Source organism: Phoenix dactylifera, chromosome 3, assembly GCF_051530095.1.
Source record: "Phoenix dactylifera cultivar Ajwa chromosome 3, Ajwa_hap1_PhDact_Kaust_v1.1, whole genome shotgun sequence".
Taxonomy (NCBI): domain Eukaryota; kingdom Viridiplantae; phylum Streptophyta; class Magnoliopsida; order Arecales; family Arecaceae; genus Phoenix; species Phoenix dactylifera.
This window is the reverse complement of record NC_143192.1, coordinates 45,092,391-45,102,845: the sequence shown is the minus strand read 5'-3', so window position 1 is coordinate 45,102,845 and position 10,455 is coordinate 45,092,391.

Here is a 10,455-nt window from a genome sequence, read left to right as displayed (position 1 = left end):
GATTGGGTGCAAAGGGTGCGTGGGCCAGGTGGGGACAGCTGTGTCTGAGAGCGTCTCGGATTGGGGAGCAGATTTCCCCCCAGGAGCACGGCGTGTCGCGCAGCGCCTTGGGAGATGGCCTTTCATCGTATCGGAGAGTGAAAAAAAAAAACTTCGACGGCAGTGGTGGGGCGTGGAGGCGCAAATTTGTTACTAGGAGATTGATAAATAGATCAATAAATTTTTGATATTTTTGTTATTAGAGTTTGGAGCCGTACGAAAAATAGAGCTTTTAAAAATAAAGTTGTTAAAAGTAGAGCTATATAAAGTAGAGCTTTTATAAAAAGTTGTTTGTTGTTCGGTAAGTACAAGTAGTGTTGTAGCACTTTAACATATGTTTGGTAAACAGACTGAGAAAATACTTTTGTATGATAAAATTACCATAAAAAATATTACATAATATTATACAACAGAACGTAATAAAATATAATATATATTAATATATAAATATATAATATAGTATAATATTATTGTACTGTAATGTAATATTATTATAATATAGTAACAACATAGTATACTATAACATAATAATTTAGTATAATATTAAATTAACTAACATCATAATGTATTATGATATAATATTATATTATATTATATTATATTATAATACAATAATAAATATTTAAAATATTATAATTATTAGTGTAAATTAATTTTTCATAATATAATATAATATTAAATTATTTAACATAACAATATAATATAATATTTATAGTATAATACAATAATAAAGATATAAAATAAAAATAGGGTTTTTTGCATGGATACCCTTCTAAATATCGGATTTTGCATGAATATTCTTCCAAAATTGATATTTGCATGTATACCCTCGTAAAACTCTGTTATTGTACAAATGCCCGTAATATAACGGTTGCTCTAACGGTATTAAGAAAATCATATTTATATTAATTAAAAATAAAATAAAATTTTAATATATGTTATTGTCCCTATCTTCTTTTAATAAAATTTTAATATCGGCTGTCTCCGATGGACCTGCAAAAAGCCTTGGGTCGGGAGATCCGGCGAAGGTCCTCCGATGCTCAAGTCAGAGAGAGATTTGGAGATATTTTTAATGGAGAGGCATTTTCTGGCGAGGGGAGAAGATGCCCCTCTCTCCGGTGTCCCCCCTCTTTATAGGAGGGGGTGTAGCGGTTACACTCAATCGGATATGATTGCACAAATCTTGGTTTAAATGAATTACCTTAGATGACACGAGATTTCAGTCTAGCTGGCGATCGGTTGAGATTGCGTGGATTCAAATATTGACAGCTATTGTAGCGGAGATTGCAGGATTTGATCCCAGATATGGAGGATTTGGTGGCCCTTTTCTTAGGCGAACTCGCTTGACTGTTGGTGAAGTCGGGGTTGGATTGAGGTCAATCGGGCTTTGCTCAGCCGAGACCATGCGTGCCGAGGTTGTGCCTGCCAAGATCGTTCCTGCCGAGATCGTGCTTGCCGAGGTCATGCTTGCCGAGGCCACACTTATCGAGATTACGCCTGTCGTTGGATTCGGGTACTTTAATTGTATTTGTGGGATAGTCCACTTTTTCTTCCATTACTACCGCTGACTTTCGAGTTCTAGCCTTTTTCGAGCTTGGGCGAAGGAATTAGCTAATTCTGTCATGTTGATGAGATTAGGCAGCTTCCAATCATTTTGTCGTTTCGAAAAAAGGGGAAAAGGCACTTTTGGATGTTTTTAATAAAGGCACGAGGTGACAGCTTTTTGTTTTTCGAGGTGATTTGTGCTGCGGCTTCATAATGGGACTCTAGTGTTCGAAGAGACGGCTGCTCCCATTTCGCTTTTAAAGCGGCGATTCGGGTTGATATGCTGAGCCGATTTCTGAGGCTGGCACGTGGTGTGATCTGGACGGGAGGCGCGGCTTACTCTTGTCGATCCGATCCGTTGGGAAGCATCTTCTTCCCTCGCTAGAAAACACCTCTCCATTAAAAATATCTCCAAATTCCTTTCTAACTTAAGCATCGGAGGGCCTTCGCCAAATCCTCCGACCCAAGGCTTTTTGCAGGTCCATCAGAGACAGCCGTCCGCCACCGCGCTGCAGCAGAAGCTCCCCCTCCTCGGTTCGCAGTCACCCCCTGGGTCCATTTTCCAGCAACAGGTATTATTAGAATTATGACTCTTACCATTGTTATTTTAATTAATAAAATAGAATAAATCTTTGTTGCTCATTTTGTGAATGCAAGAAGAGTCGAGTCAAGATACTAATTGAACTAATGCATGGGCATGCCACTGGTTCAAACCATAAAGGATAGAGAAGTAGCGAGTTTTACTGTCTCGAATCTTCAAAAACTTTCACAATTAAGATGATACCTAGGCAGAGAGCTGTAACTAAGCAGCTAAATGAAGAGAAATGAAGAATAACATTAGCTAAAATTACAATATATGTGAATATAAAAATATGGTGATCATTCGGAAAAATATCCTCCCTCCACGGTTATAAGTTTGGAATTATGCATGAACTACCTAACTACTTGATAGACATCTAATTTATTAACTTGTTGTATGTCTACCAATTTCCGCTATTCTAATACTTTCCGATAGATGTTTAACTTCCAAGTTTTTTTATCTTGAATCTTCACAATTTAGCCTTTGGTAAATTGCCCGGGCTGACAATTTATCATCCAAATTATGTTTTAAGCACCTTGTGCCACACCAATATTTATTTGTACTCAGATCAACATAACTTCCACCACTTAGTCTAGCATTTCTATGCTCGGCCTACACTCTTATATTCATTTATACCTTAGTTGTTAATCTACCCCCTAGTACTTTGGCTTCAGTTAATGGCCTATGCACTCCACCTATTAAGTCAAACCCTATCACTTAGTATGTCCCTTGTACCCTAATGCTTGATCTACTTATATTACTAGGGATAAGGCCCGTTTTTATCGTTACTCAATTTACCTCTAGTGTCGCCTTGTGGCTACTACTTAATCAGCCTCTAGAGTTCCATTATTGGTTAAAATATGGTGTAAATAACCTTATTTATCCTTAACTTGTAGAAAATTATTACTAAAATTTTTATTTACGATGCCATTTTTTCCTTAAAAAAAAAGAATAATTACCTTAACTACATTGACTAAGAAATCATTGAAGAGGTCATTAAAGCCTCCTGGCCTATCCTTGCTATAAGGCTAACCGATCATTAAGCAATCGGCCCTTCTTTTCATTGTACAATCAACTATTCTATGCAAACTTTGCACTTCTTGTTGACTATCAGAACAAGCATCATAACTATTTCACAAATTTGAAATAAAAGACAAGACTCCTGCCTTTCCCTCAAATGAGAACCGGCAATGCCAATGTTGAAATCCTTAGATCCCTTCAAAGAGACTGAAAATAGGACAACATCAACTAAATTGAATGGGATACAGATTAATGGATAGGAGCCTTCATTAAATGGATGTAGTATGCTTGCATGCGCACCATTCGCTTTGTGATCTTGCCATGAGGATCAGCAAAAGTAGAAGCCAAACTTGCTATGCAAACAATGATTTTTTAAAGGTCTTTGAATGCACTCAACCTTTTTATGCACAATCCCTAACTTGATGATACAGGAATGGGATCTAATCCTAGTTCTTTAGTATGATCACATAAAGAGATTTTATCAGTAGACTAGATTGCACCTTCGTGAAAAAAGTCACTAGTTAGTTGGCCAAAAGATATGCAAAAAATTATTATGATCTAGATTTTCAATTTCTTGCATTTTTTTTTTATTTCTAAACTTTTCCTTGATATCAAGTTTTTTTTACCTTTCCATTTTGTATGTGGGAACATGTGCTGCTTATCCATAAAACTTCTTTTCACTATCAATTGTTGCTCTAGAAGATCACTCATGTTGGATTATAATTTTATTAGTTTTAGCTTAACAAAAACAAAATAGCAATAATAGTACTTTGGAGCAGTTTCTTCCTCATTCTCTGATACTCTCTCTAGAAGTCTTCTTGGCCGACCACAATTGCAAGGATTTCCAACAAAGGAGAGATAGGTCCAAAGTTGTTGGAGGAGAAAAATCACAAATGTAGGCCAACTCCCTCATTTGATGCTGATCTCGTTCATCGGAATCATCATGACGCATGAAATTTTGATTAACCATTGAGAGTGACATTATAACCAAGATTTCAATAAAATTCTAATTCTAACATAAGAGCAAGCCATAGAAACTGCTATTGACCGCTACAATGATTGCAACACTACTAGGGTCTCCATTTCAACAACAGTCTGAACTAAAAATACTTGAAAGCAAAAATGATGATTGTTATCAATTATATTATCTGTCATTATAAAATAGTTGACCGTAGTTGTTATTTTTGCCTAAATCAGTGCTATGAAATTTTCCTTTTCCATCTAGTAAAACAATTTGAGTTTCAAAAAAGAGAGAGAATATTTTGTTTAAGTGAACGGTCAAGTTGTTTAATAATCTCTGCCTTTTCAATTTTTTATCATTAAATACATAACAAAATGAACCCTCTATATTAACCCACTCACATTAGACCAGAATCCAACCACCCAAGGCAACCTTATGGAAGGCGCGAAACTGGAATCCCAGTTCCACGGACGAAACAAGCAACTATAAGAAACCTTACAGCACGGAGCTTCGCCGTTTTCCTCGGTTGGAAGAAAACCATGGGGCCCCACCAGACAAATTTTTTTTTTGTGGCCTTTATTCTGTACGGGAAATGATGTCAAGTCATCCGTTACGTCGTGGGTTGTCACCTTCCGGCTCCTATCCGTTAGCCCTGGGACCCACGGCCATGGCACGCAATATTACATCTTCGGCTCTCTTTCTTTCTTTCTTTCTTTCTTTTTTTCTTTCTTACCCCCTTAAAAAATAAAATAAAATAAAATAATTGCCACCAAAGTGGTAGCTCAATAAAACTAAGCATAGTCTTCTAACCACAGGATTCCAAGTTTGAATCGCCCCGCGCATCGATTAAAATATAGTGACAATATTTGGATTTGGGGTCTAGAAGCTCTTATTAGTCCATTGATAGCTTTGGTGGTGCCAAGTATGACATACTCACCTTCGGATGGAAAGGATATGAGTAAAACGGTGTCTATCCGTAGCGAATATTCTCCTAGCAGAGCGGGGGCTCAGTGGGGGCTGCTATGCGGGGATGGGCTTGTCCCTTCCTCCCCCCTATCTTTTTGTTTAGCAAAAAAAAAAAACCATTGTTTGAATTATTTTTTCTTAATAAGACTTGTTCCCCTCGGACTGCTGACCTGGTCGACCGCGTCACACAATTATTTTTTAAATAAGTGTTGCAAAATGTAAATGAAAACAAGTTTCAAACAACGAATGTTTATAATATTTTTTTGAGCAAACATATTTATAATATTGGAACTGTCGTTTTAGCAACTTCAGCACACTTATATTATGCTATAATTGCATATAATAGCCAGGCAACATGACATTTATTATACAATAATCGTAACTGGGTTCTTCTCGAGAATAATTTAGCCTCTTGATAGAATAAGGCCTATGATTTTAGAGTTCGACAATAAAAAAAAAAACTCTTGATAGAATAATAGGATGCGACTTAGGAGATGCGCCCGTGCACGGCTACTGGGTTCTTCTCGAGAATAATTTAGCCGTTATGGATTAATTGACTTGAAAGCTTCCACTAACCGGGCTTTTATTTTTTTATCTTATTTTTTGGACGGTGACTTGATCCTGTCCAATGTTCTAAATGGATTTAAGCGAAGCTTAACGCGTCCTTGCGTCGTGAGTCGTGACCTTGAGGTTGGCCAGTTCAGCTGTACTGACGACAATACAAACAGCTTTTTTTTTTTCTCCCATAAATTTTGTGTCCCACACGTGTCTAGCTTGTTCTCATTCTCAAATGATGCTCACACGTGTTGATGAAGTGCACAACATATGCATCACGAAAAACGTGTATTTGCAACTACTATGCTGCATGGTAGATCGCATCTAAAGAAAAATTGCCATGGGCATTAGTATTAAGTGCACATAAACACTAGCCATAGGCATGGGGGAAGAATTTTCAAAAAATTGCATCCGATTTGCTTTGATACGGCTGTTTTTAGCATTCTTTATGTTCCAATTGTACAAATTTTATTATCATCATTACCATCAAAGTCTTTTTCTATCACATATAGAGTCGGCTATTGAACATATGATTCTAGGCTGAGAAGACCTCGTGTAACAATTGAGAATATTTTAGCCCAATGTCTAACCTCTAAGATGGATTTTGAATTTTTCACAAAAGAAAAGCTATAGAAATTTCGATTGTGGTTATTTAAAATTTAAAATGTACATATAAAATCTCTTTTTCAATTTAACCTACCTGCCCCTAAGCTTTTCAAAGAAACTTTATAAAAATGTTCTATGAACATATTAAATGCACAGTTGCGACTACCCTAGTACGAAAATATCCTGATTGAAGGTGTGAAAAATACTGGCTCCATGGAGATCCCAAACCCTGACACAAGAGAGCAATGATTGGCAGACCTACTGTTGTTTAATTTGTTCTCAAAGACATAATCCATTATTTGGTGCAAACAAGTAAGCTCACTCTTGTGCCAGTTCTCTTTTTATTTATGAGTTCAATATAATGCCACGGCTTTGGTTCAAGTCCCAAAAAGCTAGTGAGATAATGTCGTCCAAATATGTTAATCCATGAATGATTGATGATATTTTTATTTACTCTACTTTAAGAATTGCATTGCATTAATATGCAAAGCTATCAAGGTGACTTAATTAGGAGAAACATGTTATACGCAGGGAATTGTGAATTCAAAATTTATTAAGCGAAACTTTATGTTTTTTTTTCCTTAGATCTGGATAAATTGTCCATTTTTGCTTTCTAATTTTGAATCTTGATACATGGAAGTAGAAATGGTGAAGAGACCCTTATTTTTAACTACCAAAAAAAAAGGGTGTTATTTTATATTGCCTTATACCGAGTCATGCATCAAATTCACTATATTCAAAATCTTGCATCTTCTAAAACCTTGTTCATCTTCTAGATGCAAGGATGGACATTGTAAAAAAAAATGTCAAAGAAGACGGCTTGTTTGAATTCTAGTAAGGTGATGAGAGATTTTCATATTTTTAGTGCTAAAGATAACGTGTTACTAAATTTTTTTTTTACCACAATGCATATGACTTGCCAACTTACAAAGCTATTTGTGTTTGGTTCAATGTACGCCGTAAGTAGATGATGTGTTGTTAGGTGCTTTTATTATATATAATACATTTGTGTGTGTGTGTGTGTGTGTGTGTGTGTGTATTGTGTAATAGAAAAGACATTAATTGAATAATTTAATATTATCATATTATGCCTGTCAGAAAGATATGCTATATGTAAATACATATCCTGAGAACTACTTGTGCTGCTAACCTCCATTTTATCTGAGAAAATTCTACTAAATAGCATGCATGGATGCAAGCACGATTGCTCTTGGCCCTTCATTCTTGATATAGATTATCTTGGTGCCAATACGGTTTTGCAACTAGGATTTTTATGAAATTCTACTTGCTGCATTATAATCATCTCTCTGATAGAAATTACATTATTTTCTACATAGATATTTTTTTTTCTGATATTGTGAAATATATGCACCTTTTTTGCGCCTAACCTTGTGCCAACTTGGGAGAGATCGATGATGCATGAGGCATTAAGTGAGCACCACCAGAGGTGGATAAAAGGATGAAATATGATCTAGAATAATCTCCTAAGTTAATTTACAGGCAAAATATATTTTTTACCGAACAATATAATTATTACTTAAATATCGAAAATATTCTGCGGGTATCGTAGCTCGATAGCGATAACAAGAGACGAACAAGTGGAAGAACATCGATCCACTCCCATTTTATATTAGATGTGACGAAATAGAGCATCTCAAGTCATTACCGTCCTGTCACCGGTAACCTACCACTGGTTTTATCCCATGAAAAGAGAAGTCAAATGAATCGCGTTTTGCTTCTACTTCCCTCGATGCAAGGATTTCCTTGCGACGAGACCAACGACTACTTCCCTTCCCGGCACGTATCTTTCGTGCATGCATCCGTGGGAGAAGGCGAGCTAATCGCATAATTTGTGGACAGAAAATTAACGGTATCTTCAACTTGGCCTTTCTCTTGCCTTTGCTTATTCCTGCCAAGATACACTAACAAGAGAGACACGTACGCCATCTTCGGCCATCCTTGCCAACTCTCAAGTCGGCAAGCTTCGATATCAACAATCTAATTCTGGTTACCAAAACTCGGCATCAACTTTGTTAAATAATATATATGTGGCTGAGGGTGTGGACATGTGCCAATCTCGTAGGGAACCAGTGGTCAGGCCCTCCTTTCATTAAGTTGGAAGCTGAGAGAGAGGGGGGAGCGACTTTTTCGTTCACAAGATATCACATCCATGTTTCACTTAAAATGAAATGCCAAAGTCAAAGTCTAATTACCGGCCGGCATTGGCAGTGTGGCCACATGTATTCTTATCATGGGTAACCAGCTCCTTTTCAATTGTTCCTTGCCTGGATGCCACATTATTCATACTAGTGTTAGCTAGATGGATCATGTGCCATGTTATTCTTAATCAAGATAAAAGTTGCTTGTAGTCCCAGTGTCAGATGATCATGATGAGATTTATAAAGCTAGCTAAGTAAGATGTCTCCTATAGGCATAGGTGGCAATGAAACTGGATTTATAAAGCCAGCCCTAAAAGGTTTGAGAAAAGTCCTCGATTGGTAAGGTCGGCGCAATTCGACGTTGACTTCTAAAACACAATACATCACGTAGTATGTTTAATAGTATGGGTTCTTTCGTTTCCTTAATGGAAAATGGAGAGGGAGACATCGCCATCCAATTTTATTAAAACTGCAATAAAAACAAGTTCACGAGACAAGGAAGAGACGGAAAAGAGTCGGGATGGATTCCTAGCACTCAATCTCTCATTATTATGTTGAAGTCTAGAAAATAGCCAACCATACTCATTAATTATTCATTGACATGAAAATATCCAAACCAGAATATGTACAAATGATATCACATGATCCACTTCTGATTCACAAATTTATTCATATATCCAACTGCCACCAACCAAAAGAAGTAGCTGCTAAGTGTTAACTCGAACCCTCTTCGATGGTTCCTTTGACCTTGGAATCCACTTTCTTCTCCACCTCCTCCTTCTTCCTTTGCTTCTCCTGCTTCCCTTTGTTTATCTCCTCCTCCACCTCCTCAATCTATTCCAACCAACAAAAAAACAACCACCAAAAGATCTACAGATCGAACAACAAACAGAAGAAAAGAGAAGGAGGAAGAAATAGAGAGAGAGAGAGAGAGTGGAGTGGCTTGTGCTTAGACTGCGTGACGGGCGACCGTGCTCGGCCGTTCGGTTGACTCCCTTGGCGGTGATTCCCATCAGCCTCCTCAGGCCGTCTCGGGCCAGACCACCCGCGGCGGCTCGACCTGCTATCGCTGTGAAGCACCCCTTCGTCGAAATTTCTCAAGATGTAGGACAGGCGAGAGAGAGAAAGAGAAAGAAACGAAGAATTCAACGTGTTTGGAGTTAATGGAGAAAGGCAGCCGCCTCGGAGGGGGCTTCTGGTGTGGTCTAATCATGGGTTTTTCTCGCTTTTCCAACGCTGACCATGACTTCTTTTTTTTTTTTTTTTGATATACTTGACCTTGACTCTTCTGCTTGAAAACGTTGACCACGAGATCATCGACTGCATTTGCGGCTTCCACATCTTTTTCTTTTTTTTGATTGAAATTTTATCTTATTGTTTTCGCGCAGCAATTTGTTTTTGAGAGATTTGGCTTTTCTCAGTAACTAGAACTTGGCAAATATGATGCATGTTAGTTATATAAATAATTGCAATCTCATCTCGAAATGTATCGCAATAGACATGTAAAGGATGTCCTAAATTTTGGTTTAGACCCTTAAGCACTATAAGAGGTGAAATTGCAGGCCTTGTGATAGGATCCGGAAAAAGATTCGGGGCTTTGGCTTTTCTTTTTAAGAGGTGTCTGACTTTTTCTTGGATTCCTGTGAGAAACATTGAATGTTCAAAACCAAACAGTTGACTTCATAGAATAGTATTATTATTATTTTTTTTTTTCCGTTTGAGGTGCGTCAACCGATTCTGGATTTTTGATATAATCTTGGAACCTATCCAAGCTGAGATTGGAGCGAGGTCTTGATCAATGCTTTCCTTTTTCTTTATTTGTTGGAGAGGGTTTACCTGGAATCTATCCATGCACTGTACCTCTATTTCGTCTTAGGCACAGCTAGGTCTGTCATCCTTGGGCTCCTTGTTCCTTGTCCATCTCATTTCATTGTCTATAGAAATGTGTAGCGGGCCTGTGCCACTGTTTTCATTGAAAAAAAAAAAAAACAAAGAAAGCAATCGAGATAAGCTGGAAACTTTCT